This window comes from Typopeltis vanoorti, chromosome 6 (assembly GCF_054136105.1).
Source record: "Typopeltis vanoorti isolate ZY-2024b chromosome 6, IOZ_Tvanoo_1.0, whole genome shotgun sequence".
Taxonomy (NCBI): domain Eukaryota; kingdom Metazoa; phylum Arthropoda; class Arachnida; order Uropygi; family Thelyphonidae; genus Typopeltis; species Typopeltis vanoorti.
In genome coordinates, this window is record NC_143554.1 from 71,571,968 (window position 1) to 71,589,072 (window position 17,105).

A 17,105-nucleotide genomic window follows, 5' to 3' on the forward strand; every position below is an offset into this window, starting at 1 on the left:
TTTGAATCATACATTATATAGTTATACTTCAATTCTCCAATAGGCAATGCTTAGAATTACATCGGGCAGTGAAACCATTCCCTGTCCATTTAATGTATTGGGTTATATAAGAACTTGGAGAATTTGTGATCACATTATAACTTATTGATGGATGAGTTTATAATTTTTCCAGTTTAAGTCTTCATCAGACTCAAAATATGCATTTCATTTAATATTTTAATGTCTTTAACGACGATTATAATTATCTGAAGCTATCTCTTTTCATTTCATCAGCACTGAAACATTTTGAGTAACCTCTAATTTGCGTTGTTTCTCTAATTCTATAATATATATATAAACTATTTTCACCACGATGAAAAATTAACAAAACAAAAATAGATAGGAACAGCTATCCTCACTTTCTGTTTTTCTGTCTTTAATGCTCCCAATACCTGCTCAATCTTCTCTTCCTTTGAAACAAAACATGCACAAGTTACGATGTTAATAAATGAGTGAATGAGTGCTTTCTTTTGCGATGAGGAAAATTTTTCATTTTAGGGAGGGAAGAGCATTTCCCCCTTATGTAGTCACTTTTATTGGATTGAATTTTAAGTTGTTTGGTATCACTTAACTAATCTTTAAAACATGAAATTCTGTCTGTTGATAAGGGAATTCTGCTGTTTCTTTATGCTAAATAGAACTAGAAATTAAAAAATAAACTATCCCTGCAACTGTTGAATAATATCCAGGTGTGCGCGCGTGGATATGAACTATTATTATTATGACTGGGCATAATCCTTCTTGGGGTGACCTGTAAGAAGATGGACCGTTTATTCCACTGCATTAGGTACTCCAGTGAATGCGAAAGATTAAGATAATATAGCGTGTCAGGCTTGGCTCAATTATTGCGGCTGGTGACATTTCGCGTGCTTGTTGTGCAGAATATGATGAAACTGCTAATTTACTGTCAACAAAGGCGAGTTACTCAAGAAGCCACTGTATCGATACCAGCTAATGCACATCCCTGACAAAGGCAGAAAGGAAGGAACAGTTTAAGTCAAGATTTCTTGTTGATTTTCAGTTAAGTAGAGATGTTTCGTCTTGTTTGAAATAATAAGACTCAGAGATTATTGATTTCGTGTAAGCATCGAAGCGAATTTCATTTCGTTAAGTAAAAGATATGCGGTTTCATTCATTTCCTGCTTTCTTATTAAGATGAACAAAGAATATTCATCTTTTGATATGTCCAGAGAAATTCACTAAAGAGAGTTTTTGTGGAACTTTTCCGAGTAATTTATTTCACTAAGCAAGACGTTTATGATTATAAAATTGATAAGCATATCGATAATGAAATTAAGCTTTCTTTTCTGAATGATTTTACAAAGAACAGTTAGCTTGGACATATTTCCATGTTTTAGCGACGCGTAGTTTCTTCATCACGATTGATACATGGCTAAGTTATTTTTAAATTGGATAAAGTTATTTTTTTTTTTTTTTTGTTATTACCAGATCCCAGTCAGATAAAACCTGAAGTATCTGACCTATATTGCAATCCCAGTACATTTATGTAGCAGCCTTTCATGGCAAATAAGAGGCAATTATTTAATATTTTTAACCTTAAAAAACAGCATGATCTTTTCGTTTTATTTGGGCCTAGGTAATCTTCTCCCTTCTTCGAGAACGGAAAACAAATCATGTGATATTTGAATTAAACTTGGCACTATTTATCAGTGTTATTTTAACTTTGAATTCACCTTTTAGGTAGTCAGAATTGCATCTTAGAAAAATGTGCTTTACTTGAATGCAGAATCATGGATTCTTCCCCTCCCCCTCAAGGAATACTATTAGCTGAATCAGGAATTCTTGAATTTTACGATCGAAACTTCTAGCCATCTGGGCCGTGTAAATGAAGTTTGAAAGAAACTTCGAGTTATCTCGAGTCTGCTGACGTAGACCTCACCTTGCTGGAATGCTTTAGGCATAGGAATTGATTCGTATATGTATGTCTATTCGCCATAGGCTTCTACTTGATAGGTTTCCCTTCTCTGGAGCACTTTGGAAAACTTTAGCACCGTATATGATGTATATGTGAGTCCAATAGCTTCTTTAGAATAGAGAAAGTAGAGGGGGAAATGTTTCGAACAGGTTGGTCTGCGGAAGCAGCAACATTTGTTTATGAAATAGTTTAGATAACAGGGGTTAACTACGATATTTTGATATAGTTTCGCCAAAAGATTAAAGAGTCAAAATATCAAAAATATCATTAATAAAACATGCAACATCATTATGATTTGAGTAGTGAATCACGAGAAACAATCTTCTTAGTGTTTTCTAGATAATCAAAACATATTCTATTACATCAAAATTGTAATCTTTGCACACAATAAGTAGAAACGAGATTAGGCATTTCTGTGCCCATAATCCCATTCTAATATTTACTCGTAATAATAATAATAACAATAATAATAATAACATTACATACATTATACATTACAATATGTTTCATGTAACTAACAGTTAGTTTCTTGTTGATTTTACTAAAAAAAGGGATGTATCCATCGTTCTTCTGTCCAAGAAATAATGTTTTATATTGACAGGAACCAGTATTCATAAAATGAAGATTTATGTCTTCTAACAAAAGGACCGCTCTCCCGGTTTATATATTGGTTATAATCTGATAAGTAACGAGGGTACATCTTTATTAAAATGTGAAGAAAACTTCTTTCTCTTCTTTAACTTTCAAACTTCTGATCGATTTCGTTCCTATGATCAGTGCCAAATAACGGAAATCAGTAAACAGCCAGAATTAAAATGGATGGAGATCACTGATGACCCTGACTATCGACCATTCGGGGAGATGCTTGCAATTCTAAATTCTTCCATAATAAAGACGTGAATAGACACGGTAGACGGTTATTATGAGGGAAAGGACTTAGTATTTTCTTTAATTTGCACACTCTATCATTTTTGACTTAGGTAAAAAAGCAAAGTTGTGACTGTTATCGTCTGATTTGAGACCACCACCTTTCTTATCAGAGGTTTCAAATGAATTGAAAATAAACAACAATAAAGTTTTCTGATGACCTTGCAATCTGAAAGGCACTTCCTTCTGCCGTTGTTGTGTGGCCATGGCGATTGCACGCTTGCTGACACGCTTGTAAACAGCAAGAATCAACTGGGAGGAATGCCAGCCGACAAAATGAAAACTAGAGAAGAAGAGATTCCGGATTATCTCATCTTTAGTACACTCACGGTACTAATATTAAGCTGTAAACTAACAGTCTTTTGTGGGTGGGATTTAGATTAAGAGTACATTAATACTGTTGGTTTATAACCTTTCTGGGAGCCAAGTATTAGATAACTCAGAAATAGTGCTAAAACGTGCCTTTATCTCAACTGATTTTTCAGAGAGACAGGAATTTTGTTGCGAATTCCATCCTCGAAAAGTGAATGGAATTCACATAAAAGATACAAAATAGATGAAACTTATTGATATTATTTAATAATATAAATATTATTTAATGTTTAATAAATTGTAATGAAATTGAAGTTATTCAGTCTATTTCTGTGCACTCATGTTTTTGTCATTCGCACGAGCTAATCTAAATAACTAGTTTTGGCTGTTAACTTCTTTCGTGCTATGATCTCATGAATTAGCAGATGAGTGCTAATTCATAAAACCACATTGCGATATATCGAGTTTCAAAATGATTTTATCAGTAGTTCCACAGCTACTGATACCCAAAACACATTGATTATAAGTTCTCATGTAAGTAAACATAATCACTGTACATACACGGTGTACTCATGTTCGGAAATATTTTTGCTATTCGAGGTGAAAACTATTAATTTCAATACCATACAGTAGTCTGGTCTCCTGGTTTCCGATGTGATTCTGATATATTGGAGAGAGTACAAAAGCGAGTGTTAAAAATGATATCAGGATTGTCGAATACTGATTATGAAGACAGTTTGAGAATTTGTAGATTGCAGACACTAGCAAATAGGAGAAAGAGGGGTGATATGATTGAGACTTACAAACTGCTGAAAGGGACATACAAGATTTCAATTGATGGGATTTTTCATTTTATGGAGGGTGGAGAAAGGACGAGAGGGCATCCTTGGAAGCTGAGAATGAAGGCTGCCAAGAAGGGTGTGAGGGCCAGATTTTTCTCTCAGAGGGTGGTGCTGATTGGAATGGATTGCCATTGGATGTTGTCAGTGCAAGCCGTGTGAATGAATTCGAGAATAAGTATGATAGCTGGTGTGTGTAGTATGTGGCCTCCCTCGATGAGTCTCTGACACCCTGAAGGTCTCTCTTAATAATAATAATACATTTTTTAAATGTTTGTCCATTTAATTTAGAAATGCATTATATATATATATAGATTTTTTTTTTTTTTTCCTTCGAAACTCTGATATTTTTCGAAACTCTGATATTTTTCGAAACTCTTATTGTCGACTAGTTCTTAAATTTTTACCTGCGACATTCATTTTTTATTTTCTTACGAAATATTCTTTTGGGAATATTCTATTTTTTATGTGGCTCCCACCCACGAAAGGTTTTTCTAAAACTGTAGTACATTAGTACCATGTATGGACTAAGGATGTTTTCTATTTATATATATATATTTGTGGTTTTTTTATTTAATTTTTCCATAGTCTGGAACCCCGCTCTATAAACCGAAATTGGACTTTTTTAAGCCACTTCAGGCCTGCGCACCTCACGATGAAATTCAACTACCACATAAAGACATCTAACATCCATTCCCACGGCGGGATTCGAACCCGCAGCTTGTTGGTTGAAGAGCAAATACGTTAAACACTCGCCAACCAGGTCGATAATTGCTGCATTATTTCTTTCTTCTCTTTCTTGTGTATAATTATCTCAGATTTATCCCTTACCTTTATAGTAATCCCAGTGTCTTTATATTCCCCCCCCCCCTTCTTCCCATTTCACTTTCAAGTGAATCATCTACCGTCTCGTTCGAATTAGTACTTGGAAATATAGGACTGAATATTCATTGCTAAAGAAAAGAACATTCCAAACGGCAATATTTTTTAAACATATACTCTTCAGCATATGTTTAAAAAAAGATGTTTCAACTGAAGAGTATTAATAATACATAAAAAATTGTAACTTCTTCCATACTGCAAACGTAAGTAAGCAAAATGGCTGCTTGATTTTATGAATTTGTAGATGACGTCTTGCTAATTCAAAAGTACAGTATACGATATCGAGCTTAGGAATGTTTTGTTAGAGGTCTCGCGATCAGTGATACACAAATCATTGATTTCCACGTTAAATTCCAAGTTTAGTGTATTCATAATATTTTTGAAAGGTATTTTAGAACATGACTACAAATAGACAACTATAACTGTATGACATATCTTTATAACACATATTTTACATTTGGAAATCTGATTATCAAAAAATCATTAGCGGTCTTATAGTAATAATAGTCGAAACAGATATGATTAATTGCAAAGTTCAAATCAAGTATGTTAAGCGATGCCATAAATAATTTCCAAACATTTAGGAGAAATCCTTAGATTTTGTTGAAACAATCATTATGAGTGAATGGTTGTAGTAGATTCCTTAATCCTACAAGCAAGAAAGGTTTCTTCAAGATAATGGCAAAGTGGCTTTGTGCTTTGTTCCAATCGATATCATGATGTGTGTTGGAAGAGTGGTAAATCAGCTCCGCTTTTCATGTTTAGGGTTGCGAAATCACCGTCAGTTCTTTTTTTTTCCTTTTTTTTATTATCAAATCCTGATAATTCAGGTGTGTGGTGTAAACGATTTATTTGTGTTGCTAATATTCAAAATAGACCTTATTCACGTGTTGCGAGGTTATTGACGGTTACGCATAACTTTTCGCGTGAAAAACTAAGGGATATTTTTAACATGAAACTCACTCACTCGCTAGAAGTTTCTTGTATTTAGTATGAATTTATTGTTACTGGATCAAAGGATCCTTTAAATATATATCCAAAATGAAACTTTTTTTTCAAGGGTAAGTGTACATCGAAATAAAAAGTATTAGCTCACTTATTTCCGCTAATGTTTCTGGAAATTCTGGTCATGACTATTTAGTTCGAAGTTCAGAATGAACTTCGAACTAAATTCTTCATTAATAAGGAATGTCAACCATTTTGGTAATTCTTTAACAAAATATCTCAAAATAAAGTGTTATTTTGTATGTTGGCTGTCCTAACATCGATGCCACTTCTTCACAAAGTTGTCGCAGAATTTAGTATGTAGCTTTCAAGCAATAAACACTCTCTAAATAACATAGCTAAAGTAGGTCATGCTGGTTGAAATATTCTTTAAAAAGGTGACTGATTTGATATTTTTGACTCGAAAATAAGAAACTAACGCAGTTTAAATGTAATTTTATCTGTAGTAGATTTATCGGAGAGAGAGAGAGAGAGAGAGAGAGAGAGAGAGAAGAGAGAGAGAGAGTTTAATATAGTTTGTAATGGTAGCTATCATGATAATGTCGCTGAAGAACTAATTAAGTTTTACTATGAGTAATACACCTCATAATTGAGAACTATTGATTTTTCCTCTTGACCTTAATAGTTTCTAAATTTCTTGGCGCTGAATTTAATAATTTGGTGGTTTACGGTTACACTATGATTCACTTTATTTTTTCTCTCTGTATTTTTATGATGTCATATTAGACATTAACACTGTTCCGCAATTTATGAAACTTGTTTGCTTGCTTTTGTTTTCATTCCTTATACGTAAATTCCAAAAGAGCTTACTTCTGAAATTTGTATTTTGTTTCCCTCCCAACTTTGTTTTTGGCATTTGTGGGAGAAACGTTTGACCCATTCGAGAGGAATATACTAGTATAAGCCATTCAACTGAAATGGTATATTTAGCTTTAATAATGAACATTATCCGAGTGATGTTTAACTTACATTGGCCGTTTATCTGTTTTTATCATTTTCGTGTTAGGAATGTAAGAGAACTGGAAGATATATGTGCCATGGCTTCGCATGCCCAAATTTGGTGCTCTGGCTGGACAAATGTCTTACTTACTGACTCTAAACTAGTTGATTGTTCTCGCATTCATCCAAAAAGCGAAGACGAAAAATTCGATTACTGCGTACCAGTGACAAACTATGTAGTAGAGTAAGGTATAAAGACAATGCATGCTGCGCACTAATTGACCCCAATTGTGTACAATAATAGAAATTAATCATAGTTTAGAATTACATGTAATGATGATAAAAAGAGTGAGAAAAATCAGATAAAACGACGGTAAGCAGAGTGATCAAAAGCATTCTTTATTCCTCCCTCTTGGGTTTGAAATAATAACTCCTATTTTTGTTTAGGAGTTATTATTTCTTTATTATTTCTGGGAATTTTCCGAGAAATAATACCTATAAGCTTCTGTAGAGTTTTGTTTCAGAAAATTAGTAAAGATGTAGATGGCACGAAAAATTGTGTTTATGAAACACTTGCTCATACAGTAGCGAACAAATTAAAATTAATCCGAACACGCACATTTTAAAGAAAAAAATTTAATTTCGCAAGAACATAAGTACAAAAATTAAACTCCAACTTTACCTAATATTTATATGTGCTCCTCTGTTCTTAATAAATTGATTAATTCTCTTAGGCATGGGAATTTTCTTATTTCCACATCTCGAAACCATACTTTTATAATGGATTGCATTAAGTTATTCTTTGTATCACAATTTAATTTTCTAAGTCTCGTTTTTACTATGGCCCATAACTTTTCTATTAGGTTAATGTCAGCAGAGTTACCTCAATGAAGCAATTGGGTGTTGTGATTTTTGAGAAACTGTTTCACTTTTTTTAAGTGTGGCATGGAGCGAAATTGTGTTGGAAGATGAGTTCTTTGTCTTTCTGGATCTGTGGAACCACATGTGTCTCCAATAGTTTTATGTATTGGTCACTTTTCATCATACCGTCAACAGGCACAAGTGATTCTGGACAGTCATGTGCATAACAACCCCAGAACATATTTTTAGCTGGGTGTTTAGGAGCTTGAAGGTGGGTGGGAGAAGTCTTCTCAGCCGCTGATTTGCGAACATAGGGTACTCGCTCTCCTTGTAAAAAGAAATGGCTCTCATCTGATAATATGACCTTCTTCCACTTCTTAACAGTCCAATCTTTCTACACTTTTTCTAGTGAAACCTCTTTTTCTGCATAGCCTTTGTCAACAGTTGTTTCTTTTTTTGGCCTGTGGGCAGTTCTCCCTACTTCCAACTATCTTCGACGGACTGTCATGTCAGAATCATTAATCCAACAAGCTGCCAAGTCTCTAAGTCTACAGCAGACAATATTGTATTCATTTTGTTTTTCCTAAATAGTAAACGATCTTGAGTAAGTGTAGTTTTCCTTTTTTGCCCACATTTTCCTTTTCTGTCAGGAGAAAAGGTACCTGTCTCCTTAAATCTCTTTAAAATCTCATTAACAATATCCAAATCAACACCACACTCATTGGCAATTTGTCTTTGAGTCATGGATGTGTGCTGAGAAAGAATACATATTTTTGAACGCTATCTTGGAGATCTATTCATTTTATAGCTACACAAAATGAACAAAACACTAATAATTCCAACTTGTTTATAATATTAAAAACCCAACACTATTAAGAAACATTATACAGACAGTTAAAACACGTAGCATTCATCCAAATTAGTGAACTAAAACCAAACCTGAAAACACTAAACCGAAACCAACATTATTGTGCACTGAAACAGAAACCAAACCAAAAACGGAAAAATTCGGCTTCTTTGGATTAATTTGTTCGCTACTATATATCACATGTTTTCATAAATTAAGGAATAAAGAGAAAACATCACGATAACTCAGATACTGTATAATGAATTTTTATGCAATTCAATGAAAAGCAGTATGCTATGAAATGTGAAAGAAACACCCACAAAAATTGAAAATAAATGGTTTATTTCAGTAACAAATGGGTTAGTCTGCACGTAACGTCGTGATGTCATTCAACAACAGCACACCTAGTAAAATTATTATTATTACTATATTATTGTACATGATGACAATGCTCGTAAACGAGAGGTGAAAATGAAATTGTCAAAGTATCCCAGTAAGGAACGTCACCTATTAGCAACACAGTGCTCAAAACGATGTTTCATACTATTTATAATGCTTAACTAATGTATATAAAGGCCTGACTTTGTTCAGGAGCTCAGTTGGTAATAACGACCATTGTTCCCGCAGAACTCTCTGCAGAGTCCCTGAAGGTTTCGGAAGGGGTGTGGTTGAGATCAGCAACTCGTCTACCTACAGCTTCCAGACATGATCAATAATATTAATGTCAAGAGACCTTGCTGTCCAGTTCATATGTACGATAGTCTCTTCTTGAATATATTGGTCCATGTACTTCGTTCGATGAGGATGAGCAGTCTTCTTGTAGGATAAATGTCTTTCCTATCACACCTGCATACGAGGAAACAGGGGTCTACGACCTCTTTGATCTACCATAAGTGTCCCTTTGACGAATATTAGAAGAATAATAATTTTTTTCCAGTTAAAAGCACGCCTGGTATCGCTTTATCGATAATCGGAATCGCAAATAATCGGAACTCTTCTGTAAACGATGCCGACCACACTGTTCTTTGGTCCAGATAAAGCCAGATGAAGCCTGGCTCATTTCAAACGTTCTTTCCTGGGGCGTGGGGAATAGTCATCCTGTGGTTCACAGACTATGGAATCAATTCCAAGAGAAATAAACAGCATCCCGGAGATACAGTGAAGGAAGGTCACCCGCTATAACCACAGTGGGTGAACTATATCTCTGCTCACCGAAACAGGAGTGCTACCCCGCAGACTATCAGTCACCTAACGTACAGACCATCTTCGTGAAATCTCCTGCGCACAGTAGAAGCAGATACCAATGTTCCTGTAGCCAATGCGAGGTCAGATCATATCTGATTCGGGGTAGCACTCCTGTTTCGGTGAGCAGAGATATAGTTCACCCACTGTGGTTATAGCGGGTGACCTTCCTTCACTGTATCTCCTGGAATTGATTCCATAGTCTGTGAACTACAGAACGACTCACATGCGATCATCTGGCTACCACCGCCTGACTTTAGCCAGCCCCTAGTCTTACTGTAGCTCGCCACCTGAATTCATCGCAGCAATATCCGAAGATTTGATAACAGGAAATATCTTGTTCTCACTCGAGACACGAAATGGAAACCACTCCAAAACGCCCGCTTTTATTCCATGTCTCATTTCATATACCGCTGATAGTGCCACATATTTGTATACGATGACCAGAAGTTATCGTATACAAATATTGTCACCTTTTACATAATGTACTTGAGTTTCATATGTTTTTCCCCCTCGAGTTATCGCGAGTTTTCTCTTTGTTCCTTAATTTATGGAAACTGGTGTAGATGAGCAAATCTTCTCCAAAAGAGATAGGGGCGCGCCGGCCATATGTGCAATGTGTGCAACGCACACAGGCTCCAGGATAGTAAAGGCGCCAAAGAGGAGGAAATACTTAAAAAAAAAAACGTTTTTTTAAGTGATTTTTTATTGGAGGGGGGGGGATAGGGACGCCAACTACAGTTTTGCACACAGGCGCCGGACACTACTGGCGTGGTACTGGGTATAGGGGCGCCAAATAAAGTTTCGCACACAGGCGCCGGACACTACTGGCGCGCCCCTGAAAAGAGAGTACCATTCCGGAGAAAATACTCGGAATTATAAGAATCTCTTTATATATAGATACGGTTATTTTCACGAAGAGATATTTTCCGTGCGACTTGCCTATAAAATGATATAATAACAGACTGCATGTAACGTCATGACGTAATTCCGAGTATTTTCGAGTAAGAACACACCTAATGAAAATTATTATTATTATTATTATTATTATTAAGGAGCATCTGTATCTCACTCGGTTTCGATTTTGCCTTTTTGTAGTAAAGACATGGGACGAATCTCGTTTAGTACGTTAATTTTCAGTCATATAATTTTTATTCCTGCTCATTTATGTTCCATCTCATCCTTAAAATAAATTATTGTAATTAATTAACGAATATTCATAATTTACTGGGTAAAAAGCGAACTATAGTGGGTTAAATTTTTTAGATTTAGTTATTGCCTACACATTCTTCCACAGATCATATGTAGCAGTTGTGTAAAATTTAGTTGTAGTTAATGTTTGGGGTTACAGCCGACGCAACTAAGGCTAAAAAGAAAGACCAGTGTATTATGTCTGTTAGCTGTACCTCTGGCTGGTACCTGTTTTGAGGGATGAAAAACCACCTTTCTGGAGGGAACCTCCCTGCAGTCCTGTGTGAGATCGGCTAACTTCAGTTGAACAGCCTGTATAAAAGTTCTTCTCGTTCCTAGAGGGGATTGTCACCCAGGTCTTTCCAAACAAATTGTACTGTCGATACTGGCCAATCTACGGAGGCTTTGAGAAATTGTTGGTGATACGTCTAACTGTGCAAATTTGTGTAGTGAACAATCAGGCAATCATTAATTTATATAAAAACTATTTTGTTAAGTTATGGCTGGCTGCATCAACATAGCTTCACTCTTAGAGTTATTGCGAAATGAACATGCTTTATTAATAGGCCCTCATTGATTGCTGATAACCACAGTGTTACCATCAGTACTGATTACTTACCGATAAACAATATGTCTATTATTATTATTATTATTTTTTTTTTTTAGAAATTCAACGAAAGTTTCCTGAAATTTACAATATTTTCTCTATTAATTGTAACTACTTCTATGATGTATAGACATAGTAACACATGTCTATTGACCAGTTGTGATCTAAGATGTCACGGTGATCACATTGATAAAAACCATGAAGTTAGTGCAAGATGATATTTAATTTTATATCTTGTAGCCTTCTGTATGAATTGCGTTTTGAATTAAGTTGTTTGTTAAAGCACTTGATTAAAATTATGATGTGGCCATTTAGGGCGTAGAGATGCGCAAGATCAGCTAGAGTGGAAGAAACATCAGAAGACATTCGTCCAGCAGCAAACTGAAGAAAGCCGTTGATAATAATGGATCGATTTGAATAGCTCAACAGTCGAAGAATAATAATTTCCAGGTTCATTTTTTTTCATAAGCATTAACACCATCACAATGATAGGCGCTCTTCTGTTAGAAAGTCCTGGGTTCGAAACCATCTAGGATGAGGACTTTTGAACAAATGAGATTGCTGTTTTCATATGGAGGTGATAAGATTTTTTTTTTCGCCCTTACGCTGGAGTTTATATTCCCTCTAAATAAACAGAACAGCCAGAGAACACATGCAATAGAAACATAATAGACGAGATCATACTTGCCTCGATATTAGCACACGCTTAATAACTTATGAGTTAACTTAATTCAGTGATTTTATTTATGGTTTTTTTTTCTTCAAAAAGAATCATCATATAAGGATCTTCATTTAGTGTAGTATTATAGCAGGAAAAACATATTATATCACATAATAATAAAATTATTTATCTCAATCTTAAAGCTTTTTATTATTTTTGTCTCAAAATTCTAGTTATCGAGTTAAAGGTTGAAGCTAACGACATTGAAAAAAACTTAATTTCTCTTAAGAATTGCGAATTTAACCAAATTTATTAACGAACATGTATACCATTATCCTAACATCGCATTAGCTTCCCACACTACTTTTCGTTATTGTCCTCTGGTGACGGACCAGCTTAGCAACATTGAACTGGATTCTCCATTAGTTGGTATTGAAGCGTACCCTACAGAGAGCATGCATTATCGTTTTAATGTTTTCATCCACTGTCAAGAAATAGTACTCCTGAGAGTACATGAAATATATATATATATATATTCAGTTCATAATGGAATATCAACTTAAAAAATATCTGCTGACGTAAAATAGCGTGATTAGCGATAAAGAAAGTATTACTATTCACCTATTATCAACAGAAAGAAAAAAGCTTATTCTATCTTTTTCACCTTTAAAATTATTATAGCAGCTGTTCTTGCTGTTTTTCTATTATGGGCAGTTTTATGCCTCTTGTTGCTCTCGTTTTGCGTATTATACTTCAAATATTCCCATTTTGTTATCTCTTTCTTATCATGTTATACCTTTTGTAAAAACACTGCAGTCTACCTTAAGGACGATTGCCACCTTTTGAAAATCATTTCAGATGAAATCATGACGTATACTTTTCTTTAGAACTCAAATTCTTTCTCGAAATTTAGTCGAATAATGAAAATAAATCTGTCTAACCATACAATATAAACTGATATTCCTTCTCTAAATTATATATCCACAAATATATATGAATTTATTAGGTACTGTCGAACAAATAAATAAAGAAAGAATATGTACACAACTAAATAAATAACTAGAATATAAACTTTTTAAATTATAAGATAATCGAATACTCGCTTATTTTGTATAAATAAAATGGATAGAGTGCAATGCTGATGGATGGGCAGAATGAAACACGTATATATAAATAAATAGTCGAAAATAAAAATAAACGAACAGAAAATGGGTAGTTATTGGAAAAATCCATATGGATAAAAATGAGAGAGAGAGAGATCTATTAATTTTCTGTCTATATCGATGTGCACGAATTGCTGTACAGGACTAAAACTTTCTTGACTAAAGTATCTGGACACAGCATGGGATAAAATTGTTTGTCATTGTGTATCAGAAGATGCTAATGTTGGAATAAAACATGTTTTTTTTTATTTGACAGCATTATTCACAGTAAATTCAAAAGTTGATCTGTCAGCTAGGCAGAAATGAAAAGTCTGACTGTACTTCTGACTGCGCTTCGATTGCACACATGCACGCACAACATTGTAGTTAAAGCTGGAATGTTATTCAATGCAAGGGAAGAAGAGTTTCAAACTTACTTGTCAGTTGTGGTAGGAAGACAGATAACTTCTTGTGCTGGTCTTCAGTGATCGTGTCGGCTATACTCCCACTTTAAGACGATGGATTTTGCTGACAGCCCGCTCTTTATAAGCCACTACTGGGATAGCTTGGTGCCAGTACCCTGAATGGAAGCTAGCGTTTGACTGGCAAGTGACGTCATCAGTGAAGGAACAACAGAGATGACACCGCCCATCGGGTGACGTCACGCTGAAGTGAATGATATACATGAGTTGGTGCATAGGACTAGAAACTTTGTTGACCGAAGTGTTCCTGGACGCGAAATGCATGTTGGGTAGTGAGAAAAGGTCGAACGTCATTATATGTGTGGGTGACAGTGTGGGTGTAAAATGTTTTACATTTAGCTCCATGTGTTTTTCTGTTTTTAAGGATGTCTTTATAAAACGCAGAATTGTTTGTGAATGTTAGATGTCACCTCTGTCCCTTTCGCTTCTGTTCTACTTAAAAACTCTATATGCGTCATACATACAACATACACAAACTAATGATACATCATTATACACTAAACTACCATTTGAGTTAAATACTGATGCGAAGATGAGAGGAAGCAGGGATATAGTTACAGTGAAGACAAGGATCCTGTTATGCCTGGAACTTGACTAAGAATATGACTTTTTATAAGATTGTATACTTTAATGTGCGTGTATGAGACAGTCATATGCCCTTGAGCCTCACTAAAATATCTTCGGAACTTTCAGACAGGAGTGGAAGAGACTGATGCTTGTATATCTTGAAAAAGATTAAATGACGTTTTTCTTCTGTCTCCCCGCCTCTCCCCCCCCCCAATCTTTACTGATGGTATTTGAACTGAGGTCTCTTTCATAGGCTGGTAATATGATGAAATCACTGAGCCATGAATATATCGCTTCACTATTTGAGGGAAAAATAGACATATTCTGAAGTCAGTCTAAAATAGAATGCATTGGCTTTGTGATTTTGGTTTTGTATCGAATGTTTTCTCAAATAAGAAGTAAAGAAACAGTTATGTTATCAGCTTGGGTTATTGAGTATGCTAACAAAAGTGAATGGAGTAATATTGCATAGCTAATTAATGTTATAAATATGAAAGAAGTTGCATCGTCTCTAATGAAGAGCTGATCGTCAATAAAATTTGCGCTTTCCGAAATAGTTCTTAATGTATTTATCTCCATCGCCTAATTCCATTTAGATATAGAATCTCCTACAATCTTCTTTTAGAGAAACCGATCCTGAAACAATCTAGTTTAAGAGTTAGAGGGTATGTATGTTTCGAATAGCAATATAAGCTATGAATATGAGCTATCACATACGATGGAGAAATGAGACAGTTATCTGAAGAAAGGTTTCCATGTGCTTTCAAGCAGAATGTTTATGGACTGGTTCTGATTGTTGCAGATTAGCCGTTTCATTACATGCCAGTCGGTTCCGTAATGGATAGGTATTCAATCAGAAAAAGAAGCACCTAACTAATCTGCAGCAGCTGAGAGATGAAATATGAATAAATTGTGGACACACACACACACACACACACACACACACACACACACACACACACACACACACACACACACACACACACACACACACACACACACACACACACACACACACACACACACACACACACACACACACACACACACACACCACACACACGAGCGAGCGAGCTTTACCGTGAAGCTATTCATGTTGTTATTAACCTATAGAATGCGACTTTTACTTGTGGGAAACTGTAATTTGATGAACTAAGGATTATGAATGAAAAAATTGTTAAAATAAGTAGCTGAGATATGCGTTTTATTGTTTGTAAAGATTGATCAATATCATCGTAGGCTAGCTTTATGTGTCATAAAAGCGAGCAATCCGCGGAGTGGAGTGGATGAACACTGTGCTCACTCAAAGAAATGAGGCATTGCACATCGATATGTTTTTCCTACTTTCATGCACACAGACCTCACTCGGGTGCACAGGCTTATAATTTTCACAGGATCCCATGACACCGTACAAGAATGGAATCCATAAAAGTGCCAGATGCAGGCGCCTCTTATGAAAAATTGGAGTAGCTTTCCTTTAGATATAACAAAGTTAGAAACTTTCCGATTCTTCACTTGTGGATATTCCATAAAATACTTATGATAAAAAAAGTTGTAGTCAGAAATGAACTGTATTTGCATTCCGTCGTAAAAAAGGTACAATGCTAATCTTGTTGCATAGAAGAAAAAGTGTCTTCTCTTTTAATACGCATACGCTGTATTACATTAGCGTTTACGGCACAGTTAATGTCGAAAACTATTAGTTTATAATCGTAGCATGTGTAACTAAAATTCAGTATGTGCTTGATGACAATAATATATAATTAATATTATATGTATGTTTCGAATGGCAATATAAGCTATGAATACAGCTGCAGAAAGGCGATTTATAAAATATGTAAATCTGCGCATTTCCAATCAATATATTTGCGTCATGCTCATCAAGTTTGCATTACTTTTCTCCTTTGCAAGTTTTGGACATTTTAGTTAGATATTAAAGTGTAATCTTCCTGACAATCACTATTCAACCAAGAGACATTGTTCTGTCATGATATTGGGCATCATCATCAATCACTACGTGAACATTAAGGTATTATCTTCTCATTCTACAAAAAATAGGTACTCAGTTCTTCATCTGATCTTCGAAGATCTCTCGTTCTGTAGAAAAGGTAAGCGATGGAGATTGATCGCTTGAAGGCTAAATATTTATCCTGAAAGAAGAAAATCCTAGATACTGTCATGTAGTTTGTTCATTGTAAAGGATAATTGTTATTACTGGTTATTGTTTAAAGCTTCTGGTAATAGCCCATAGGAATCTTAAATTCTACAGAGTTGAATATCGCTGAAATATGGCACGCTGTATTATTAACATAAAGAATAATAAAATAAAGGAAGAAATTGAGAGTCGCAGAGAGAGAGAGAGAGAGAGAGAGAGAGAGAGAGAGAGAGAGAAGGAGAGAGAGAGAGAGAGAGAGAGAGAGAGAGAGAGAGAGAGAGAGAGAGAGAGAGAGAGAGAGAGAGAGAGAGAGAGAGAGAGATGAATTATGGTATGAGCGAAAACAAGGTTCGATTGACCAAGTAATGTGATAACAGATTAATGGTCAAGACATTTAGTAAGTTTGCTCTGGAGGTCAGTATTCTTTCTATTCTTTGAATTATAGATAAAGATGATTGAATACCGAAGTCA

General features: G+C 35.1%; 1 protein-coding gene across 1 annotated transcript in view; it reads right to left on the minus strand.

Moving 5' to 3' along the window:
* Positions 1-13,982, minus strand: part of LOC150105531 (uncharacterized) — a 53,494-nt gene extending 39,512 nt beyond the window's left edge. Inside the window, exon 1 of the mRNA XM_090394873.1 lies at positions 13,868-13,982. The gene's annotated coding sequence lies outside the window, so the exon portion shown is untranslated. The remainder of the gene's footprint in view (positions 1-13,867) is intronic.
* Between the last annotated feature and the right edge of the window lie 3,123 nt (positions 13,983-17,105).